Source organism: Bubalus bubalis, chromosome 13, assembly GCF_019923935.1.
Source record: "Bubalus bubalis isolate 160015118507 breed Murrah chromosome 13, NDDB_SH_1, whole genome shotgun sequence".
Lineage (NCBI taxonomy): Eukaryota > Metazoa > Chordata > Mammalia > Artiodactyla > Bovidae > Bubalus > Bubalus bubalis.
In genome coordinates, this window is record NC_059169.1 from 28765060 (window position 1) to 28771030 (window position 5971).

The following is a 5971-nucleotide window of genomic DNA, read 5'->3' on the forward strand; positions in this document are numbered from 1 at the left end:
AATCTTTTTATACAAATTAACAAAATGTTTCAGAAGAAAAATTAAACATTGAGTTTACCTTTGAAAGTAGAACAATGGAAAATTTTTTTTCAAAATTTTTACAAATGGTCACCTGTGGGTCAATTTACCACAACAGGAGAACAAAGATGTTCAAGTATAGCTGTGCTCAACTGAGCTACTTATCCACACTGCAGTATAGTACTTGATATCAACCCTAAGTCAAGATTTAAAACCATTTCAAGAGACAAGACCCTAAATGTTTTTAGCCACCTCAGTAAGAGGTGTTTTCCTTCCCCAGTCAAGGCTTAATTAAAAGATTAACTATATATAAGTTTTGCTACCTCATCATACCTTCAGTTCAGAATACTATTATTATTGGTAATATGGTCCATATCTTGACTGATAGGGATGATGTAGTTCAGAAAGTGGGGTTTGAGAATGAGGACCCTGCATTTGTAGAGGATGAGGTGGCCCTCTTGGTGCAGGCTACATACCAGGGCTCATTCCCCTTGGTTGTATAAACAGAAGGCTCAGGGTTCCTGGATCTTCAGTGAACTGGAGTGAAGAGTGAGGGTTATAACAGTGAGGAGGAGGTACAGTAATAGAAGGACCTCCATGTTGAGGTGGGGGAGGACCTGGAGGATGATTTATATAAGATGGCATCTGGGCAATGATATGCCCAGGGCAGGGGTAATTGGTGGTGGAGCAGAGGTCATTGGTGGAGGTGGAACTCAGCTATACATCAAGTGAGGAGTACCTATGGCTTAGGGAGGCTGTGGCACTGAATGGTTTATTGGTAGTTGAGGAGGTCAGGGTAGTACATATTGTTGCTGTGGAGGCATAATATGATAAGAGTGTGAGACCATTGGTTGACCCTGATATTCAGGATGATGGTGAGCAGATGCTAGGGCAGGAGAGGGTTGTTCTTTAGCAACTGAATTTGAGTCATCCTGAATCAGGAGAATTATTAAGTTGCTGTTGAATTTTGTTGAATATTAAATCCTTGTTCAGTTAGGAAAGATTTCCTGACTGAGCAAGGTAGAAGTGGGACAGATCTGCTGGAGGAGCATGAATATCCTTGTGTGGCTGATTATAGTGCTCGTGCGGCACATGTTGCAAAGGAGGTGCTGGCATCATGATGTGTTGCTTTGATAGAATATGGCTCATGTGGTACTTGTCTGGTGTCATTATAAAATGATCAGGGATTTCAACTGGTGGTGGAGCAATAGGAGGAGGATGGACATTTTCATCCTCCAAGATTCAGGATTTCCAGGAGAAATATCAATAACCTCAGATATGCAGATGCCACCACCCTTATGGCAGAAAGCAAAGAAGAACTAAAGGGCCCCTTGATGAAAGTGAAAAAGGAGAGTGAAAAATTTCACTTAAAATTCAACATTCAGAAAACCAAGCTCATGGCATCTGGTCCCATCACTTCATGGGAAATAGATGGGGAAACAGTGGAAACAGTGACAGACTTTATTTTGGGGGGCTCCAAAATCACTGCAGGTGGTGACTGCAGCCATGAAATTAAAAGACACTTTCTCCTTGGAAGAAAAGTTATGACCAACCTAGACAGTTTATTAAAAAGCAGAAACATTACTTTGCCAGCAAATGTCCGTCTAGTCAAAGCTATGGTTTTTCCAGTAGTCATGTATGGATATGAGAATTGGACCACAAAGAAAGCTGAGCACTGAAGAATTGGTGAATTTAACTGTGGTGTTGTAGAAGACTCTTGAGAGTCCCTTGGACTGCAAGGAGATCCAACCAGTCCATCCTAAAGGAAATCAGTCCTGAATATTCACTGGAAGGACTGATGCTGAAGCTGAAACTCCAATACTTTGGCCACCTGATGCAAAGAACTGGCTCCTTGGAAAAGACCCTGATGCTGGGACAGATTGAAGGCAGGAGTAAAAGGGGATGGCAGAGGATGAGATGTTTGGATGGCATCACTGACTCAATGGACATGAGTTTGATTACACTTAGTACAGTTCTATTTTGGCCACCAGCTCAGCTCAATAAATTGGCAAGTTACAGATGTTGGTAAAGCATATTTTACTTATTTTTGTGCATCATTGTAGTAAAAGATGTGTGTGTCACTGGCCCAGTCATGCCTCTGTTGGAATCCATTTGTTCAAATTTTTATTCTCATTCTTATACCCAAGCCATATTTGGAGAAGCTGCTGAGGAAGAGATAGTAAAGGAGAGGCCAAAAGAAAGAGGGGAAGAGAGAGACTGAGAGGGAGTATGACCATTGCATATCTCAGGATTCAGATAGTAAGATTCTTCCACCAATAAGTACCTTTCCCTAAGTGTGTTTATCCCCTTAGTATCTTTCTTCTTGCTTCTCTTTGTGAACTTCAATTTAGTTTGAGAAGTAATATGTTCTAATCACCTTAAATCAGTATGTGAGCATTTCTGTTTCATTGCATCTGGGATTTTTCACTAGTGCACTTGGAGACAAAAACTGCATCAATGCACCACTGTCTTCAGCATGGAGAAAGGTCATCTGCATCAGTCCCATGTTTTGCAGCCTACTAGATTCCATGTCTACCCATACCACTCCCCGTTGGCCAAGGGAAAATTTCCACTTAGAGCCCATGCCTCTACTTTTGGAGGTCACACACGGGATACTTGAGAGTGAAATTCTAAATTCAAATGGTTCTAAGACCAATACCAGAGTTTGCATGGACATTTACCCCAGGTCTGTTCACAGACATAGTGGCCAACTCAATTTGTTTTCAGGGTATATGAACAAAACTTGGTCTTATGGGCAACTGGTCCATCTGCATATGTTCTGAGCTTCTCACAGTGCAGAAGGGACCCATGGATGGGAACAGAATGTGGACTGCAGGCAGGTTGGCTCTCTACATAATATCATACTTTATTCTGGAAGTATAGGAAGCCCAATATTTTAAAATTCAATCCTGGATTTCCAGGACTTTATGAAGATATATTTGTCAAGGCAGAAGGATAGAATATACTTTATTTCACAATCTGTTAACTGGATTTTAACTTTTAAGTATCTGGACATATGGTATGTGGGCCGCCATTTATACCCAACTTTCTTGCTAGTGCTAGGGCCTGCCTTTAGGCTTTTATTTATCTATATAAAGAAATAAAGTATGTGAAAGCATGTGGTTTCACATGCATGTGAAAGCAGAGTGGTTTTTTGAAGCAGAATATTAAAATATTACATAATTTTCAAATACTTTCCTTCATTTAAAATCATTTAGCAAATAGGTTAAGTTCGGGAAGCATCTTAAACAGAAAACAAAAACTGGCTTTTGAGGAAAACCAGGTTTAAATAGATAAATGATGCTACAAAAACATTGGGCAAAACAGGGTTTGGTGGCACAAAGTAAGGTTCTCCTGAAGAAAGGCTCTTCTGGAATGGGATACATTTTAAGACAATGTATGGATAAACTTTGATAGATATATATATATATATATATATATATATATATATATATCTCAAACAGTATGATTTGATTTCTGAACAACTGACTGAAATATTGTATATATATTTATATATACATGTATATGTATATATATAATGTATATATTGTGTATATATATATATATATATATATATATATATATACACACAATATTTCAGTCAGTTGTTCAGAAATCAAATCATACTGTTTAGCAAAACAAATTCAGGGCAAAATTTATTCCTTATCCACCTAGCCTGGTTCTGGTTATAGACTTCATTGTGCTTGTTTGTGCTTTTGCTCACTTAGTCATGTCTCTTTGCTATTGTGACCCTTTGCAACTGTGACCCCCTGAACTGTAGCCTGCAAGGTTCTTCTTTCCATGGAATTTTCCAGGCAAGAATACCAGACTGCTTTGCCGTTTCCTACTCCAGGGGATCTTCCCAAACCCAGGGATTGAACCCATGTCTTGTGTCTCTTGTACTGGTGGGTAGATTTTTACCATGGTACCACCTGGGAACCTCTAGATAGATTTCAATAGCTACCATTTTTTTTTTAACTTTCTACTGTTAATGTTATTTAATGTGTAGAAAAGTAATGATCATATGTGTTGTGAATTTTTGAATATGCCGTGTAGAAAAGTGTTTACAAACTTTGAATTTCCTGACACTTTCTGCAGATGTTGAAGAACATGGTCATATTTGTCCGAAGTTTAAACTGCTGATCAGTCTTTATTAAAAAACTTAAAAATTCATTTTCTGTCTATAATATGATTTATCATTTTATCATCTGTTTTAGATACAAGAAAACTGAGAACCAATAAAAGAGAAAAACAAAACACAAGAAGCAAAGATAGTTTGAGGCACAGAACTTTGAAAAATATGAGCTTCTGAAAGTTTTCAGGGAATATTCTGCAAAACTAATGAGAAAGTAACTTCTATGAAAGAATGGTAACCTAAGTAACAGTGGGTTCGTGAATATTTTAAAAAGGTGTATTCTGTGTTCATTCCTCTTGAACAGATATATCTAAAGAATCAGTTGTATCATAACAAATGATGAAAAATTTAAGTATAAAAATATGTGACCCTATATGGTTTACCTTTAACTAGTTTTATTTTCAGAAAAACAACAAAGATTAAGAAAGGAATCAGAATAGAAAAAAAAAAAGATAAATAAAATGTTACATTACAAGTTAAAGTCAATCTAAGAAAATTACATATTTTTAAATGGAGAAACACTAACAAACTGCCCAATAATTCTAATGAATTTTGGTATACATAATGATGTATCCAGGAAAAAACTCAACATTAAAAAAAAATCAAATATACACACGCATACATATACAGGTATTCCCAGGTTGCTCAGTGGTAAAGATGCCTTCAAAGCCATTCAGAAAACTAAGATCATGGCATCTGATCCAATCACTTCATGGCAAATAGATGGGCAAACTGTGGAAACAGTGCAGACTTTATTTTTTGGGCTCCAGAATCACTGCAGATAGTGAGTGAAGCCATGAAATTAAAAGACAGTTGCTCCTTGGAGGCGGAGAAGGCAATGGCAACCCACTGCAGTACTCTTGTCTGGAAAATCCCATGGGCGGAGGAGCCTGCTGCCTGCAGTCCATGGGGTTGCTAAGAGTCGGACACGACTGTGCGACTTCACTTTCATGCATTGAGAAGGAAATGGCAACCCACTCCAGTGTTCTTGCCTAGAGAATCCCAGGGACGGGGGAGCCTGGTGGGCTGCCGTCTATGGGGCCACAGAGTTGGATATGACTGTAGGGAATTAGCAGCAGCAGCAGCTCCTCAGAAGAAAAGTTATGACCAACCTAGACAGCATTTTAAAAAGCAGAGACATTATTTTATGGTTGTCTAGTCAAAGCTATTGTTTTTCCAGTAGTCATGGATGGATATGACTCATGTCACTTGAGTTTTTCCAGTAGTCATGGATGGATGTGACATGGATGTATTCATGTGGCAAGAATACACAGAAGAACTGTACAAATAAGATATTCACGACCCAAATAATCACGATGGTGTGATCACTCATCTAGAGCCAGACATCCTGGAATGTGAAGTCAAGTGGGCCTTAGAAAGCATCACTACGAACAAAGCTAGCGGAGGTGATGAAATCCCAGTTGAGCTATTTCAAATCTTAAAAGATGATGCTGTGAAAGTGCTGAACTCAATATGCCAGCAAATTTGGAAAACTCAGCAGTGGCCACAGGACTGGAAAAGGTCAGTTTTCATTCCAATCCCAAAGAAAGGCAATGCCAAAGAATGCTCAAGCTACTGCACAATTGCACTCATCTCACATGCTAGTAAAGTAATGCTCAAAATTCTCCAAGCCAGACTTCAGCAATATGTGAACCATGAACTTCCAAATCTTCAAGCTGGTTTTAGAAAAGGCAGAGGAACCAGAGATCAAATTGCCAACATCTGCCGGATCATCGAAAAAGCAAAGAGTTCCAGAAAAAAATATCTACTTCTGCTTTATTGACTATGCCAAAGCCTTTGACTGTGTGGATCACAATA

General features: G+C 38.6%; 1 pseudogene; it reads right to left on the reverse strand.

The window, feature by feature from the left end:
* Positions 1–372: 372 nt before the first annotated feature.
* On the reverse strand, positions 373–2720 carry LOC102414496 (annotated as a pseudogene).
* Positions 2721–5971: the final 3251 nt, after the last annotated feature.